Source organism: Pan paniscus, chromosome 5 (genome assembly GCF_029289425.2).
Source record: "Pan paniscus chromosome 5, NHGRI_mPanPan1-v2.0_pri, whole genome shotgun sequence".
Lineage (NCBI taxonomy): Eukaryota > Metazoa > Chordata > Mammalia > Primates > Hominidae > Pan > Pan paniscus.
In genome coordinates this window covers 134,261,841-134,281,392 of record NC_073254.2, presented here as the reverse complement: position 1 = coordinate 134,281,392, position 19,552 = coordinate 134,261,841, and the positions used below count along the sequence as shown (strand labels likewise).

At 36.9% G+C, this 19,552-nt stretch overlaps 1 protein-coding gene across 10 annotated transcripts in view; it reads left to right on the top strand.

Moving 5' to 3' along the window:
* The window catches only part of HS3ST5 (heparan sulfate-glucosamine 3-sulfotransferase 5), a 287,217-nt gene that overhangs the window by 57,544 nt on the left and 210,121 nt on the right, over positions 1-19,552 (top strand). The window contains exon 2 of one of the 10 annotated variants that reach the window (XM_055114070.2): positions 7,518-7,731. The exons of the other annotated variants lie outside the window; for them this stretch is intronic. The gene's annotated coding sequence lies outside the window, so the exon portion shown is untranslated. The remainder of the gene's footprint in view (positions 1-7,517; positions 7,732-19,552) is intronic. 10 annotated transcript variants of the gene reach the window in all.

Here is a 19,552-nt window from a genome sequence, read left to right as displayed (position 1 = left end):
CCTCCATGCATAGCTATTTATCCTGATGCTCTTCCTCCCACCGCCCTCCCCACCCTGACAGGCCCAAGTGTGTGTTGTTCCCCTCGCTGTGGAATTTGACCATTTTATATACCTCATATGAGTGGAATCATGCAGTATTTATCTTTCTGTGATTGGCTAATTTCACTTAGGACAATGTCTTCAAGGTTCATTCATATTGACACATATGGCAGAAATTTTCTTCATTTTTAAGGCTGCATAGTATTTCACTGGACGTATACACCACATTTATTTAAATTTAACTTTTAAGTTCAAGGGTACATGTGCAGATTTGTTATATAGGTAAACTTGTTTCATAGGGGTGTGTTGTATAGATTATTTTGTCACCCAGGTATCAAGCTTACTGCCCATTAGTTATTTTTCTGATCCTCTCCCTCCTCTCACCCTCCATCCTCCAATAGGCCCCAGTGTATGTTGTTCCCTTCTGTGTGTCCATGTGTTCTCATCATTCACCTCCCACTTATAAGTGAGAACATGCATATACCACATTTTTAATACATTCATTTGTTGACGACAGTTTAGGTAATTTCCACATTTTGGCTATTGTGATAATGCTGCAGTGAACATCCAATGCTAATATTCTTCAAGATCCTGATTTCAATTCTTTTGGATAAATGCCTAGCAGTAAGATTCAGCATTCAGATATTTACTAGCTAATCTATTTTAGTTTGTAAAAATGGCATTTGCTTGAAAATAGCGTACAAATAGAATATCCTAGCCCCTTAGATAATGGGTCATATTATATAGACAAATGAGCTGAAGATCAATCCAGATTTTAGTGTGATGGATATTTTCTCAGTCTTTTTCCTCCTGATTTAATTTTATTAAGTTTAATAATTTTCTTCTCAGATTTAGTACTGTTCTACTCTGATCTATATGTATATATTCACATATATATGAGTGTGTGTGGTGTGCATGTGTGTGTTGTAAGGAGCAGCTTGGAGATTCACTTTTTACCTCTACAATATAACTTTATTATGACTGTAAACTCTTATGTTGTAATTTTACTTTATGCCGCTTATTATGGAAAACAATATAAATATTTGTAACACTAATATTAAAGAAGCATTTAGCTCTTCTTTTCCCTGGGTTCCATGGTCATAGATCCAAATTTTAGGAGCTGGAAGATTCCATTCCCCTTGGGTTGTGGTTGAGGCAATACATAGTAGAGAGTGGTCATAAGGTTTTCTGTGCCAAGTTGTGACTAAGGCTAGATCTTGTGGCTGAGACAAGCTTCTCAACCTTCAGCACAATTACTTGAGAATAAAAGATTTCATAACTAGTTTCTCACCATGAAAAGGAACTCACACAAAAAAAGTTTAAAAAAATAGATGACTGTAACAACTCTCCAACTAGCACAAAAATACATTCTTGGTAAAATAATGTCTCGATATGAAAGCCTTTGGGTTTGTACATTGTGAATGGGTTTGTGAATGAAGAATGGATTTTTAATGTGAAAAATGAAGCCAAAATAGACTTAGTATTAAACTTTAAAATACTTTAATGGCTTTTAAGTTCCCCTATAAGGTGGGCCAAGCATTTTCTGAGTAAGGGCATATGAGTATATAATCATTTTATCATCTTTAAAGGAAGGTGTATTTCCTTTTTTCCTTAATGTTGAACATTTAAGATTAGATTCCTGATCAATTACAAGGCACACATATAATTAACATCCAGTGACTAGACCTACATGGAATGGAGATAACCTGTCTGATAAAATTGGGTGAGTCCCTCATCAGTTTTTCCTGCCTCAGATATATGCAATGTTATTTCTAATAAGTTCTTCCCCTCTGTATTTCCTGCCTAAATAATCCACCTGCTTCTGAAAAAGATTTGGGGTTCTTTTTGCAAATGTATCATTTTTTTGATATCCTGAATCAGTTTCTAATAGCATTTCTCAGCACAGGCAATAAATTTCACAAATGCTCTGTTTATTAACTAGAAGACTTGCACATCTCATTAGGAATTTTGAAGGAACATATTTTTCTTCCCTGTCATTTTCTTTTTTCCTAAAAGAACAGATTCACTGTGTAGGAATGGAAGATAATTTGACTGTCTGCATTGTGAACTTGGTAACTTATTTTTGTAAGCAAACATTGGAGAAAAACTTCCAAAACATTTTTATTTAACTGAGTGAATTGGAATGTAAACTAAAGATGATGTTTATTTTATGACATGAAAAAATAATAATAGCAAAAATATGTTAATTTATACTTTATAATTTTGAAAATAAACTTTGCTGAATATAATCCTATGTGATTTTTGTAGTCTTGGTAGCATTTATATTGTTACTAAGCTGCCAAGAGGTCTTACAGGTTATTAATGACAAACCAAGCTTAGAAGTTATGATTACTGTCAGTGCAATGATATATATCATCTTGATGGTGATTTTGGTTATAAATAAATCATAATGACAGCTCAAAACCTAAAAAATTAGAATAAAAGAAAACCAAGGTTGGTATTTTAAGCAAATGATGAAAAACCTAATCAAAGACTGAAATCTAGACTTTGGTATTTAAACAGCATTCATTCAACTAAAAATTTAAAAATAATTTTAAAATTAAAAAATGGTATTCTTTTATTTTTTCCTGCCCTCTCTACTGTCTTTCTCTCCCTGTAGCTTCAACAGAAAATATCAAGAATTCTCTTATTGATTCTATATTAGGAGTCAAACCAAATTTATAGCTTGGATTTGAAAGAAAAATGTTTAGAAGTCCTGGAACTCTGACTACCAAAGTATATAAATTATGTCACTTCTAGTAAAAAAAACTGTTTAGGGAAAAAAGCTTTTTTCTATGTGAGAAACTTTAGTTCAGAGATTATTTTGCATGTGACTTCACATACTTTCTGTAAGAAATTAGCTACACTAAAATCCATGATTTATTGTTGTCTAGCTATGTAAAAGCTTACCAAAGTGGTCCTTGGTTCCTGCCTTTAATAATGGAAGAAAGGGGAGGGAGAAAGGATAGGAGGAGGAAACAGGGAGACAGAGAAATCAAATTTGTGGAAAAAGAACAGTTCCAAGTGCACCTCAGTGGGCCAAACAGAGCATTCAATACAGTGTATTAACATGGGCTTGAATAATTCAAACTTTCAAACCACAGGAAGAGGCTTTCCAGGGGGAGGAAAAGTCACCGTAATTAAAGCTTCGCTGGCACATGGAGGCAGCTGTATCCTCCGACAGACCGAGAAATTTGGACATGGCCTAATAGCCTAAGAGAACAGGGATGCTGTGGGGTAGCATTGTTTGAGAAGTGTTAGGTTTATTTTGGCGTTCTCCAATTATAAAGTCAATTCTCTGGATACCAGCTTCTTTTACATATTAATGGTCTAACCCTTGGCATATGGCAAGAATGCAGGATTCAACTCAGACTGCTTGAAAAAGGAATAGTGAGTTCAAAGATGCAAAGATGCCAGCAGCTGCATGTTACATTTTTGAGAGGTAGCCTTCAAAGTAAACAAGAAAAATGGGATTTTTTATGTTAATATGTGATTCATTTTAGAAAGAATGTTTCTTCGCTTAGTCTCTCCACATAAGATACTTACAGGTTTCCAAATATTATATACATTTATTATACATACCCATAAACTCATACATACACATACAGTTTCTGAGTTTTATTTAAAGATTATTTCAGTATATACTTTCTTTTCCATAGCAAATTGAAACGCCTACCTCAACTCACTGCTTTAAAGTGTTCAAAAATCCCAGTTGTTTTTGATTCATCCAAATGCCAAGACTCATCAGCACCTTGCTTTTTTTGTAAAAGGTGCTTATTTTTCCCCTCGAGTGCACTTCCTACTTGAAATTTCCTGCCGTCTCCCAATGTCTTCTGCAAGGATGTTAATTGTCATGCGTGTTTTTTGGGGATTGAATACAGCAAAGGGTTTATCTGAAATAAACAATGCAGTGTGTTCCTGGGGCCCTTGCCAGACTGAGAAAAGCTAAAACATATTGCGGTGTTCCCTTGGGGATTTCACACCATGCCTGGACTAAGGAAGGTGGAAAAAAGAGGGTAGCAGCAATATGTCCTACTTCCTCTTTTTCTTCTTGACAGCAGAGTTTAAAAGCTTACCTCTCTCTCCAAGTTTGATTTCCCACTTCCTCACTATCCCTAACATCAGTGTAGTGGTGAGCTGTTTTCCAAGTGGCCACAGGGGATTGGAAAATAGGCTTGGAAAACAAGGAATCCGAAGTCTACTCCTCCAGGGAGAAAAGAATTTTATTGTTGTCAAGCTATGTAAAAGCTTACCAAAAAGCATTTGTAACCTTTTAAAGAAACTTTTCCCTACATTTAGGACAACCTTTAAAACTATCAGGACAAAAGTGTGTTATACAGAACCATCATTCCAAGAATTAGATCTGACACTATACAACTACACTGGCATACTTTGTAAAGTACAGCTCATTTAAAATCAGTTACTTTAATTGAAGATTCTTGTTACATGTTATTATGTAAGTTATACTACGGACTAAGGATGCAGTAACATGAAGTAAGTGAAACACTGAGATACATTGGAAGGGATCAGAGATGGAGATATGGTATGTTATTTGGGGAAATGGTCTACCATATCCTAGAATATATCTTCTTATTCTGAATTCCAAAATTAAATGGTATCGAAACTCTTACTTTCATGCTCAAAATCTGCTTCTAATAAGAACTTGGCCAAACTTATAAGGCTTATCTTTCTTATAAGCCTTACTTACAAGGCTACTATCTTATGTTAAAGAAGCAGAAGTGTGTGCCCTCAAAAGGTACCACAAACCCATTGACGTGAAGCTTACATTTACAGATTGCAATGTTAGTTTGATGATGATTTGAGGTTTTATGAATTTACTACTTATTTATTACTTCAGCTCTGTCTACAGCTGAAGGCGCCCTACTTTGGTTTTAATGCTGAATCGTGAATAAGCAGGTCAGATTACCTTCAAAGGCATACAAATTGAAATCAGATCTCTGAAGGCTCATCCAAAGGAGAAGAGATGAAGTCTCTTATTTACTGCCTTTAGAAATATCTTACTTTTGAATGGGGAAAATAATTGTACTGAAATCAACTTTAAATACACCATTTACGATGTGTAAGGCAGCAAAATGTAGTCAGAAGTAACTTAATAGTTTAACATTCAGTAACCATCGTTATGCCACTGGAATGAGTCTTTGACGAACTGGATTTGGAATAACTCCTGCTGGCCCAGATTCTCTTTCCCAGCAATGTGTCCCTCTGCCTGTTGGAAGAGGGCGTACCTCCTGAATCTTAGCCTGGGGCCAGAGCCCTCATCTTACCTGTTGAAAGGCTATGTGATGCTGACCCACAGTCTCCTTTCAGGCTCAGCTCACTAGGCCCCTGTTAAATCTTTCTTAACTTTCATGGCTGCCATCTCCTGCCCTGTATCACCCCCTGTATCCTGGGGTAGAGTATCCCATTGTGCTCAGGAGCAAGTGAAATCACCCTGAACAATTTTACCTTTTCCACATTCTTTGTGTTTTCTTTCCCTCTGCCTGGAATACCTTTTTTCCAACATCTTCCCCCACACCTCATCCCCCACTCTCTCACACATCTTTATCCTGGAAAACTCTCACTTTTTTCAGGTATCACTTAGATATCACTTCTTTGGGAAGCCCTCCCAGGCTGGCTTGGCCTCCCTTCCTGTATCCTTTCCTAGTTCCAGTACCATGTAATTTAGCTTTGGTCCCATTTATCATTCTGAATTAGAATTACCTGCCCGTTTCTGATCTGTATGGGAACCTTCCTAGCTACTCCATAATATTGGAGGTCAGGGAGCAGGATTCACCATGATGTTTCTACCACTTGTCTTAGTGCTTCTACATAGTAATATCTCAGTAAATATTTGTTGAATGAATGAGCACACTGTTTGGAGCCAGCTTGTCCAAAATCTCCCAACTTCTGGAAGGTAGCCCTTCCTTTCCCACCAGACCACTGCCCTGCTGCAAGAGACATGTCCTATTTCTGGTACTCCTACTTCTGCTCCTTCCTTTCAAGGTAAATCCAGCCATACTGGGGCCATGTCCTGACCATAATGAGGAGGTTTTCAGGAAGCAATAAAATGGGGACAGCCTTCAGGAGCTAATAGAAATGTGGGGACTGTCCAGAATAGAGAACACCCCCATTTGGCATTTTTATCATTTAGATCTCACTGCAATTGCAACAAAAATCTGGGACAGCTTTGTTAGATGCCATCACTGCATGGTCTAGATTTAGAACTGTGTATAACACATAAAGCACAGATTCCACCTATTTTTCTCTAAATAGAAAGAACAGGTTATAAAGTTGAAATTTTGCTTCTGTGGCAGAACCCCATGGTGCAATTTACTGCTCCTTATTTCTCTTGTACTATATTAAGAACAAACACGATTTATAGGGCATTTCCTGAAGCAGCACTTTTACATTTTAGTAACATTGCATATACTTGCTTTTGCTTGTACAGACAGAAATACATTCCTGCTTTCAATTCAATGCTGATAAACACACAAGCACACACATCTAAATATTGGCATAGATGCTGATTTTTTAAAAAAAATACGAACTTGGAATATTCCTGAAGTTTTAACATACTTAAGTAGCTCCAGATTTCTTTGTCTAATTGCCAACTAAAGAAATTGACTACTTGTTGCCATTAAAGGTTATCGGATGTTGATTAGCAATCCTATAGTTTACTGCCTATTTATCTAAGTGGAATTGATGCAGTAAAGTAGAAAAAGAGTGAATAAAAGGAGTTTTCTTCTTGAAGTGCTTGATTCTTTACCAAGCTTGGGAGCTTTTCCTGAGTGGTGACTTACTGATAAACGGATTGTTAGCTGCATTCTGTCGTTTGCTGTGGAGAACACATTTCCATCTGGTTTTCAAAAGGAATCCTTTGAGATCTGCATGTGTGCATGAAATTATATGCAGAGAAAAAGGTATGTTCCCCTAGCCTTCGTCTTTTTTAATGTAAATTCACTCAGAGGTTCTTATCACTCCCTGTCTGTTTAATTTCTACTTCAGCAGTGTGCTTCCTCTCACCCAACCTGCCCTCAGCCTTTGGCTTTCTGGAAATTAGTATGCAGTAATCTGAATGCAGCTGACCAAAAATTAAAACCCTGGAGATTTATTATGAGTTCATGGTCCCTCACTTTACTGGACTTTTAAAGAATACTGAAGTATCAGTATTTTAGAAATAAATATGAAAAGACCTCACATTTCTCTTAATTTCTAAATTCTCCTCCACTTTCATTTTATTTTGTTGGACTTCACTATTTATTTGGGAGAAATTTTTCTGTTCTTTTTGACTCTAACCTTCTAAGAATTGTTAAATTTGCAAGCAAAATTATGCAGAAAATGTAACCTTAAGACAGAAAAATTAATAATAATGACAAGAAAAAGAATAATGCTTTAAATTGCCTACATTCAAATTCAAGAAGTAGAAGAATTGAACAGCAAGGATTTCTATTGATTTTGACATTTATTTTTTATTACAGCATGGTGTTCATTTATGGAGCTATATAAATCGCATAAGAATAATTGAAGAGCACATGTAAACCTGCTCCTTTGCCCCTTTTGGGTTTCCTCCCTCATGACTTAACCCGAATGTCAGGAAGCAGCTGTCAGTCATGAGTGGCAGTGTTTAATCACCTATTGTTTCTCCCACTAACCTGCCCCCTCAAAGCCCATCGCAGGTGGCCTTCATCAAAGGTAAGTAATGAGAACCACAAAGCTTTGTCATCAGTGATAATTAGGGTGACCATTTCATGTTTGGAAAATTTTAACATACATTTTAAAATGACAGAGTAAAAAAAATAGTCATCTTTTTGTTCCTTTGTAATTACAACTATAACCTCGACAAGGCAACCTGCAATGAGAGCATTTTTGCTCAAGAAGGGATATAAGAATAACTCTCTGGAGCTAACTCTTTTAAAACGACCTTGAATAATATCTGCATATGGCTTTTCCCGAAGTTAGTGAAATTTCTACATGTGTACTCAAGTACGGAGCAGTTTAGAATACATTCCCTTATCGGGAACTATTTCCCCTTCCCTTTGCCTGTGAAATGTTTTGTGCAAGAAGCATTATAACCCATGAATGTATCCATTAACTCCAGAGATACAAATGGAATGGGAAAAAGGAATGGGGAAAAAGTTAATATTTGCATTTATACAAAAAAATTTATGACTGTTATAATTACTGTTACTGTTTGTATAACTTCTGTTGTAAGCAGCAGTGTATTAGGTTGGTGCAAAAGTAATTGCGGTTTTTGCCATTAAAAGTAATGTCAAAAACCGCAATTACTTTTGCACCAACCTAATATTTCCTCTTGTAAAGAAGCAAAAGAAATATAATTTATTTTTTCCTTTTCCTAGTTCTGCTTATTACTTATCCACCATGGGCAGACAATACCATATTGATACTCTAACTCAGAAGAGCCACTCTTGGGTTACAGAATTTAAACAAGAATTAAATCAAGAATTAAAAAAAAAAAAACTTTAATAATGTATCATCCTTATAGAGGAGGAAGTGATTCTGCAAATATTTGAAACGTTAAGCTGAAAAACCATGAATCTTGTGGTATGTGGTCTTATAAACAAAACAAACAAAAACCCCAAAATACTCTGACTATAGAATTTCCATTGAGGTGAGAGAAAGTCAGACTGGGGAAAGGGTAAAGCTGAAAAGTCATATTGATGTTCATTCTTTGCCAAATGCACCACTCCCTTCCTATAGTAGCTTCCTAATGCAGCCAGAGGATCATAATATCTTCCAACAAGATCTAAACTAATCCCATGCTGACCATCGTTCCATTATTTCCTTACATAAATACAAGGATATAGGAAAGAGCAAATATTTTATGCAAGGTAAGTTATGTGGATCAAGTAGGAAAAAAGGAGCAAATGCATATGCTTGAAAAATAGGCCTTTTGTGCCAATTAGACCCCAATCATTGCTGTAGAAACTGTCCTATATTTTATAAAATATGAGTTAAAGAGTAGAAAATTGAAAATGGAGTGCTGAGTCATTTAATATATTTCATCTGGAAACTTTCACCAAAATTTGAGAGTTTTTTTGTTTTTTGTTTTTTGTTTTTCCCACACTCTCATAGCTTTTGGAGATGTAGCTGTAGCAGGTCATGGGCTAATTTATGTAAATGGAATTTATACTCATCCAAAAAAATGCTTTTTGCTTTTTAATAGCTGATCAGAAGAGTACTCTTATTATGTGTAAAAGCATGAGTTACCCATTGATTACAAAGATACTCAATACTTATTCACTTATGATGCCAATATTTAAATGTTAATTCATTTAACCAATAAATATATAAATAACATTTTATGTGCATGGCATATGAAGTATTATAAGCACATTCAGAGCAAGGTATTAATTATTAGCATGTCTTTTACAGCGTAGTACTCTAGGATGTCCAATGAACTGAGAACCCCATAGATCAATGATTCTAATCCCAGCTCTGTCACCTTGAGAGTCACTTAATTTATTTAAACTTTGGTGTTATTAAAGAACTAACATAAGCATAGTAAAGGGTTTCCAATTTCCCCCCTTGCCTTCTATGTGCCTTTTATTTGGGGTGGGGTGGGAGGGCAGCTAGCCACCTCTCCAGCCCCATAAATTTTGACCAGCCTATAAACAGCTGTCAGAAAATAATTTTCGGGTGGTGTTTGAGATTGTGCTAATAACCTCAGGCAAGGGGCATGGAAATGGGAAAGGGGCCCAACCTAAATTTCCATTAAAGTTGAAAACTGATGCCTAAGCCCAAACTACGAGGACTTTTTCCTATCACAGAAGTCAGCAAACTATATAGCCTGTGGGCCAAAGACCTGCACCAGGTTTTGTACATCTCAGAATTAAGAATGGTTTTTATACTTTTAAATGGATGGGGAAAAAATTAAAAAGAATAATATATTGTGATGTGTGAATATTATATAACATTTAAATTTCAGTACCTGTAAATAACGTTTTGTCAGAACACAGCCATACCTATTCATGTGCTGTGGATGGCTGCTTTCATGCTATAATGGCAGAGTTGAAGAGTTGCTGCAGAGTCCAAATGGCCAAATAACCTAAAACATTTGCTATCTGGCCTTTTACAGAAAGTTTCCTGATCCCTACCCTATGCTATAAAAACCCTAACCTTGTTTTAGTTGGGAGCCACCTGGTCATCATGTACTCCCTGATGCACATGTGCTGACAAAATCCTCCATGTGAGTCACTTAAATCATTCCCTTTTCACAGTTTCTGTATGTATTGTAAGCATAAAATATATACAAGAAGGTGTTAATGTAAAGTTTAGTAACACTGTGTGAAGCACTAAAGAGAATGCTTGGCACAAAGGGACAATGTTAGCTACTACTGGTATTTAGTTGTATAATTAGTTATATGTTTATTGACTTAATAAACATATATTATGTTCTTTTTATTTATAGTTTATAGTCAGGGAACTAGTAGGTGCTAAGGAGCATGAAGATGACTCTGACACATTCTCAGACTCCAAGGTACTTAAACTCTGGAACATACCTAGATAACAACAAATGCAAAGTAGAATATTGAGTCATAAAGAATTGTAGATAAAGTATTATGAAACTTAGAAAGCAAGAGAGGGGGAGAAGGGAAGTCAGGGAAGGCCTCTAATCCCAGCTCTGTCACCATGTATAGTCAGCTGTATAGTTGTGTAGCTGTATACATAGTTGTATAGTCAGGGAACTAGTAGAAGGGAAATCAGGGAAGGCCTCTAATCCCAGCTCTGTCACCTTGTATAGTCAGGTGTATAGTTGTATACATAGTTGTACAGTCAGGGAACTAGTAGGTGCTAAGAAGCACAAAGATGACTCTGACACATTCTCAGACTCCGACACATTCTCAGACTCCAAGGTACTTAAACTCTAGAACATACCCAGATAAATATTTGAGCTGATCTTGTCCTTCACCTTGCTGCAACCACTCTTAAAGTCATAAAGTCTTCAAGCTTTCTCATGTCCAATACCTGAATATCCTTTATAATCTCAATTTCAAGTACTGCATCCTTAACTGCCACTTGTCTTTCCATATGGCTCCCTTTATTATTCCAATTTCAGATATTTCTAGAGGCCTGTGATCCATTGATTCTTTATCTTTTCACTGTCACTTACTCTTTTATCTTTACTTTACTCCTACCAGCTTAAGAGTGTCATTCAAATTAGTTTCTTCCTTATAACCTCAGTTCCCTCCATAACTAAACACAACTCCTAGTTTATGTGAGGCCTGCTCCCTTGCAGACCAACCTTTCTAGAGAAAAACACACAACCATGCTGACTATTATCACTTTACATTGGTGATCACTAACTTCAAGGGATCCTTAGTGCTGCCCAGAAGCCATGGTATATTTCCTGAGTCCGTCATCAGCCTCTCTTCTCAAAACTCCACATATCTTCTCTATTGTCTCTCTACGCTGATCTCCTTTCCTCTTATTTCATTAAAAATAGAAGCATCAGAAGAGAACTTCCAAAGATTTCACCAGCAGAACCATTTGGCCCCAAGCCTTTGTGCCTGCATTCTCTGTCTTCTCCTCATTACTCTGGGTGAACCACCCATGCTTCTACCTGTGGCCACCATGTTGTCACTAGATCCCATTCCCTTGTACTTACCCATGAGAACTACTTCACCAGTTCTCCCCTCTTCATGTTACACCATCAAAATGTCCCTCTCTACTAGATCTTTCCCACATATGTAAACATGGTTATTTCTTCCATCTATAATTTCTTTCTTCTTTGCCCTACTTCTCCCTTCAGCTACACCCCAATTTTTCTTTTGCCTTTAGAGTAGAACTTTTCTAAACAGTTGTGAGGACTCTATCTCCAGTGCCTCTTCTCCCCTCTCTTGGACCACCCTCCCCAGTCAGGCTTTCACCCCACAACTCCCCTGAAACTGCTCTTTCAGCATCACCCATAACTACATCTTGCACATACAGAGGTCAGTTCTCATTCCTCATCCAATTTGACCTATTGGCATTTGACACAATCAGTTACTCCATTTTTCTTGAAACACTTTTTGTTTGCACTTGGCTTTCAGGAGGCCATACCCCTCTAGGTTTTCACTTTCCTAACGGGCTGCTCTTTCTCTGCATCTTGTTTATTTCTCCTCATGTCCCTAACCTCTTAGAGTGTCATAAGGCTCAGACGCTGGATCTCTTTTCTTTCCTCTTCTCACTCCTTTAATGATTTAATCAGTCTTATGGCCTTAAATACCATCAATAGGCTGATAATTTTCACCTGGACCTCACCCTAGTGCTCCAGGCTCAGATGCAACAGATTATATCACTTAGATTCTAATAAGCATCTCAAATTTAAAGATCCAAAACAAATCCCAATTTTTCAGTTAATTCTCTTCCAGCACCTTTTCCCATCTCAGTAGATGGTAATAGTGTCCTTACAATTGCTTAGGACAAAAGGGTTTTTCTCTCATACTTTACATCTAATTCATCAGGATTACCTGTTGGCTCCATATTCAAATTTGACCACTTCCCACCTTCTCCACCATTATCACTCTTTCTTTTGCCACAATAATCTCTCAATGGCATTATTTCATATCTTTCTTTGTCCTTTCCTCTGCCCTTGTTCCCTAAAGTTAATTTTCAACACAGCCAGCATGATCCTTTTAAAACTTAAATTTAATCGTGTCACTCCTTAAAATCCTCCAATGGCTGGCCATTTTACTCAGAGTAAAAGTAGAATCCTGGCTGTGACTTGCAAGGCTGCTGTCATTCCTTCCCCCTCTCTCGTATGTCTCTGAATGTATCTTCTGCTACTCTTACTTCACTCCACTCTAGTCAGACACAGTCCACTTTGTGTCCTCAAATATTTACACTTTGAGGCCTTTGCACCGGCTGATGCCTGGCATTTTCTTCCCTCTGTTATCTGCATGCCTTGTTCCTTCACCTCATTCAGCTCATTGATCAAATGTCATCTCAGTAATTGCCCTGCCCTGCATGTGTTGTTAGAGAGAAAGGAATTTGTAGAGGAATCCCAGAGGTCTTTGTGGAGGTCCCACGTGGATCCTGGGCTGAAGGCTGGGCTCAGGGAGAACTCTCCTGTGGCTTAGCAGTAAGTGACTATGTACTATGGAGTTGAAAATGGAACAGCAGCACTGGAAGACTTTGGTGTTCCATCTTAGGCAGGTTAACATCTTCGCACCTTGTAATCACCTCCAACATCTAATGCAACATTAGAAAGGCTATGCCTTAGGTTTAGTACCATACCCTTCTCTGCAAAGCTTAAAAACATGTGTGTCAAGATTCCTTAGAAGGGGAGATAATCTTTCAAAGTTAAGTCTTGCCCTGTTAGAGGGGATTGAGAGACACCTTGACCTTTTTACACATCTGTCCTAGACAATGTCAAGGTGATCATCCAGTAATTAACTGCCTACTAGAATAAAATGAACACTCCTCAAAGGGAGAACACAGACTCCAGAACCTTTACAACATATCGTCTACCAAATCTAGGATTCAATCCAAAATTCTGTACATGTAAAGACATAGGAAAATGTGGCTCACAATAATGGAAAAGAGTTAATAGAAAGTGACTCTTAGGTGACCCAGAAGTAGGATTTAGCAGACAGACTTTAAAGAGCCTATGATAAATATGTTCAAAAAATTAAATAAATATATGTTCAAAGAAGTGTAGCATTAGGATATGGTTGATACAGTGGCTTACCAGTGTCATCCACTATCCATCCAACACTGTCATTTTTCTGCTTTGCTAATATATTGAGAACATATTTATAGCATGCCAGGAAAGATGGAAGAGTTGAGAAAAAGAAGGAGGACTTAGTGGGCCACGGTCCTCCTGCAGACAGGTGGCAATCATAGAGTGGAAAATGTAAAATTTGTTTTGGAAAGGAGAGGAGAGAATTCTTCCTCTGAAGTGAAAGAGAAGGAGAAAATGAAAATATTTATCTTAATACAAAGGCTTATCTTAAATATATAGCTTAAGGCAGAAAGAATACTAATTGGGACGTCATATTCAATGAATTCAATCATGTGGGAGGCAATGAGGGGATAAAATTGAGGAAAATTTTTTAAAAATAGGATACAATTGTAAGGGAAGAGATACTGAGTCAGCAATAAGTAAACTAGATTTTTGCTTTAATTTGAAGTTGTAACTTTCTTCTTAGGTATAGAATATATATTTCTGAAACATAAGCCTCCCCAAAGCCTGGATTAATTATATTTCTAATTTATTAGAAATATAATTTCTGTTCATCCAGGGCTAGATTATATTTCTTAAGAGCTGTTTGATTTCTACTCTAAATGAGTTTGTCAATTCATTTATTTCATATATACATAATCTCACTTACTGTGTTTAAGAATCTCCAAAAATTATAAAAGAGAAACAGGAATTGGTAGAGATTAGTAAGAAGAAAGAAAAGAAACCAGGGAGTGGGCCTGATGAGATGGCAAAATTTGGTCTCCATGATCAATTGAGAAACAACATACACCAGAACTGAGCAGCAGAAATCAGCAAAGGCAACTGGAAGCCAGGTTTTAACTACTACAAAGAACTTTGTAACAATTAGACCTGTCCAAGTGGACTTTCTCCTATTATTAGTTAATGGAAATACTCAAGCAACAGATAGACATCATGTCTCTGTGTTACTTTAGAGGAAATTTATATTGTGAATGGTATTTAATAGACAGCCTCTAAGATCCCCTCTGATTCTAAGAATCTATGATAACCTATTATAATAAGTCTACTTGGGGCATTTTTTAAAAAAAACGTGGAACCTAAACAAAATTATATTGATTTAATTTCTTTTTTCTCCACTTTTCTGTGATAATTGTTAATCTGCACCACCCATTTTTGGTAATATTGCTTTTTATATGGCTAATCCCAACCCCTTTTATTTTTTGTAATGAGAACAAGCTTTCTGAATTCATATTCAGTGATAAAAATGTTATGACAGAATCATAGGCTTATCAACTTAGAGCTGGACAAAGCCTTAAAACTCACACAGGCAGACCTCCACATTTTTCAGGATGAAAAAGTAAGTCCTAGAGAGGCTAAGTGTGCTACCCAAGTTCACGCTGCATAGAACCTCCCTGCATCCCATTCCAGAGCTGTCTCTACAGCATATGCTGCCTCCTGCCCATTTAAGTCAATTTAAATGAAGCTTTCTGCAGTGTTTTTATTTAAAATATGTAATTTATTTCAGTACTTTAGGATCATGTCAGATGACTAGGAGCATGCATCAATTTGTACCAAAATGAAATTTTATAATGCAGTCTAAAAATGCAATTTATTTTAGCAGTTTCCTCTTATACCCGGTTTAAAGATTTTTTAATGGATTTTTTTAAAAAGTTCCTTCTTATATTTTCACTGAAATGGAAATCAATGAAATCATAATGCTTTGAAATAATGGTGTGGATGGAATGTTTTCATTTGCAATAGACTAATTAAATTACTTATTTTGTCATTATAACTTGCCTTATATTAGCAAAATTGGCAGTCTGCCTCATTAAGCTGCATTTGAGAAGGGCATCTTCTTTTTTCTCATTTACTAATTCAGAATACAAGAATTCTCAGCATCATGTCAACTTTTCCTGACATCGTCCACAGACCACTCTGGTGCCAGACGACTGTGGTGCCACCGCAGCTAATCTGATTAAAGCTCAAAAGCTAAATAGTATCTGGTAATGCTAGATCAATACTAGCACTGGAAGGGTCAATTTGAGCATAAGCCCAATGTTTTCTCCTCCCATTGACTGATCATGGAGGCATAGATGATGGCCAAAAGTGACTGATTACTGGATAAATATTAAATCCATTATCAAGCCAGTGAAAGGCTGTGTGAAAATGTGAGTCACTCTAGCCCTGAGGGTCTTGGTTTTGTCATCTATAAACTGAGGGGATTGGACTATATGATCTCCAAGGATCTTCTAGTCTAAAATTATATTAATGAACCTACAATAGCCCCTGGGGTGTGCTGATAACCAGAAATTGTATGGGCAGCCGCCAAACAGCACACATAGCCAAATGGACTCTTGTATATTTCATTATTATTTAATCTCCTTCTTTCTAAGGTTTCCACCCTTGCTCCAATCACCAGAGAAAATTGAGTATGTTGGGAATGAGCTTATGACGCCATATGGTGGAACTGAAGGGGGAAATGGCTGTTGTTTTCTAAATACACTGAGTGCAGTGGTTCTTCAAATTTTATGGTTAACCCTTTGAGAATATGATGAGAACTATAAATTGTCCCTTCCCAGAAAATTACACAACTATTCAAATTTTGCTTTAGCTTCTAGAGCTACCTGAATCTGTCTCCCTTTAAATATCCCTGGTTTCATGCATGGTCTTACATATGGTGGGGTTTTCATAGAGGTACCATAATATGATAGAAACAGGATGAGCACTGAATCAGATCTCCACTTTCTGTTACATAAAGCTGTGTGATATTAGGTAAGATGGTTAATCACTGTGAGTCTGTTTTCTCACCCACAAAATGGAAAGATAACTCCTTCATCACAGGATTGTGGGGTTATATGAGATAATATGTGTACATTGCCTAATACCATGCTTGACACATAGGCATTCAACAAGTTTGTTTCTTACTTCTTTTAAAAAATGTGACTAGTTTATACTTTAGGTGAAGTTTTAGAAAGCAACTAATGAACTGTTTTAGAATCATAAAATGTTAAGTGTTGGAAGGTAGCAATCTAATAGCCCATAACATCCTTAACCCTTATCATAACTTTCGCAACTTGAGATATTGGAGAGCTAGCATGAGGAATGGGCAGCATCTTCAGAGTCCCACCACCTCCTCTCTGGCATTCAGTGACCTTCTGTGGTCAGCTCTGCCTCCAATGCAGGGCTCCATCCAGACCAGGAATGGCCTCAAGCACCAGCCTCCTCTCTTGCACTTGTCAAAGCCCATCTATCCTGTGTTTCCATCCCTCTATGCCTCACTCTCTCACCTACTTTGAGTTAAAGTGCTAACAATGAATAATAAAACACTCCTTACTGCACCTCCCTTTTAACTGCTGCCTTCAGTTCTTGTTATACAAAGAAATGACGAGCTGCAAGAAATGGCCTAACTGTTCATTTCTGAATTGTTGCTAATCTATCAGCTAGCTATGAGTATTCCTTCTTTCATATTTTGGGAAAAGAAGAATAATTGGTCAGCGCTCATACTGTATTACACATGTCTCTTCTTGTTGCTGTGTTAGGATGAAAATTAAAAAGGAAACAGGTTTAAAGTATTGATTATAAGAAATACTAGGTAAGGGCCCTCTTAGGAAATATATACTGTTTCCATCCTTTGTAGTTATTTTCTATTCCTCAAAGTCAGGAGGAAGAGCAACAATAGCAGAGTTAAACTGGGCAGATCTGAGCTGGCTACCCTTTTAGCTTTAGTGCTTCTTATTCCAAGAATAAGAATACCTTCTATACCAAATCTCTAAGAGAACTGAGTAAACCCGTATACCTGATACATCTACACTGCATTGTGGCGGAGTGGAAACTGCACAAATGGTGGCAATGAAAGCCATCCAAGAACTTGGGGTGTAGTATGAGTGCCTGAGCCACAGACAGACAAAGCCACAAGGCCAGTGAACCAGAGGAGGGAAGTCCCCTGCCCAATCATAGGTTGAGGAAGTGGGCATTCATGGTTGTTTGGCAGAAAGCTCACGATGTATATGTGGTGCACAAACTTAATGTTGTGAATGCGTATCTGTACACAGGGAAAGATGATAAATTTTGTAAATAGATTTTTTTTGTAGTCATTAAGTGTGTCCATAGAGACTTGGATCATGAGAACTAGAATACGGGAGGTTAATAATAAAAGTTTTTCTAGGAAAGATATCCAAGAAAGAAGTCTATATTTTCTGAAACGAGTGACCCGGAATTCGAGAAAGGGTATACTGATGTAGATACTGTACAAAAACCAGATTGCTTGTTCTACCTGGCTTCTGGATGCCATGGCCCACTCTCTCAGGCCCTCTGGAATTCTAAAGACCAATGGCAACTTGGCCAAATTGGCTGTTTGGTTGGTTCTACTTGTTCCCTGGATTTAGCAAATTGTTCCTCTGTTCAAAATCCCTACCTTATAAATAAAGAAGTAAGTACTCCAACTCTAGATGCTAGATTTATGCTACCCCGATTCTAGGAAGGGTGCTTGTGCCTTGTGTTCTCCATATCTGATTCTCTGCTCAGTTCTCTGGGATCTGTCATCTGCTTCACCCTTCCTCACCTCCAGGCCCAGAGCACTTGGGACACCCTATTCTTAACATCCTGCATAATGGTGGGAAGTGGTAGGTGCTAAGCACCTCTTATTTTTAGCTGTACATTAGCCCTTTTATTGGTGCTTCTTGTCATGGCAAGTTGCAAACAACCCCACCTAAAGATTTTCATCTAACAGATTCCAGCTTCAGTGGAAATTGATCCCCTTTAAAATGGGTACCTTTTCTTATTGAAGCAAGTAGCTAGATTATTAATGCAAAAATAATTTTATCACATAGACTCATTTTTATCACTTCCATTCTTATCATTATTAAATTAGCCTTTAATAAATCTTTAGTTATTTGATTTTTTTCCCATACCTCCTGATAGACCAATGTGTTTTGTGTCACGATTGCCATTTCTGAGATTCCCTGTCAAGTCAGAAGTGACTATGTTTTGGGCAAAGGCTGGCATTTTTGTATGTGTGTGCAGAGGCAAGACAATAATAAGATGCAATAAAATGTGACAGCCAAGTGTTCTCTGCAGACATGAAAACAACAGGTACCAAAAAGTGTATCTTGAGGGCAACCAAACATTTTTTGCAATTGAAACTGAATTTTCCCCCAAATATATTTGAACTTTGAACTAATATTTGAGTACTGAATATGAACCAGAAGCTTAGCTTGGCCAACCACTTTAATAATATCAGAAATAGGTGTTCTGTAAACTTTTTAGTGCCTCTTGATCAATAAAAGTTAGAGCAAACATATTATTTGCAAAAAGCTGGTACTTGTCACTTACCACAAGTTCTTGGTGATATATATGTCTATGATGAAGAAAAATAGTGGCAAATTATTGTTCTTGAACCTGCATAAGTATTAATGTTGTTTTCTGTTCTTCATAATTTGATGTACTTCTGATAATTTTTGAAAAATAAACCCACACATTGCATTTTAAAATAAAAAGTGACAATCAGTAATTGTTTTTTCTTGCTTCTCTCATGAACAGACAACTGATACAGAGAGTTAGCTAATGCCTCGCTATTTAACTTAGCAAGTTTGAAGTGAAAAGAGAGAAGTTTTGACTCCATTTATTTCTCAAAACTAACTTTTTATAATTTTATCTTTAATTTTTTGCCAAATGTTTCCTAATTTGTTAACCTTATCTCTGAATTCAAGCATTTTTCTCTTAGTCAAATTCAGGGCATCAACAAGCCTAAGAGAAGAGATACAAATACATGATATATAGACATGTTTTTCATCATTGAGTTTATGATAGCAAAGGTCTAGAGGCAATCTAAATGTCATCAATAAAGAATGA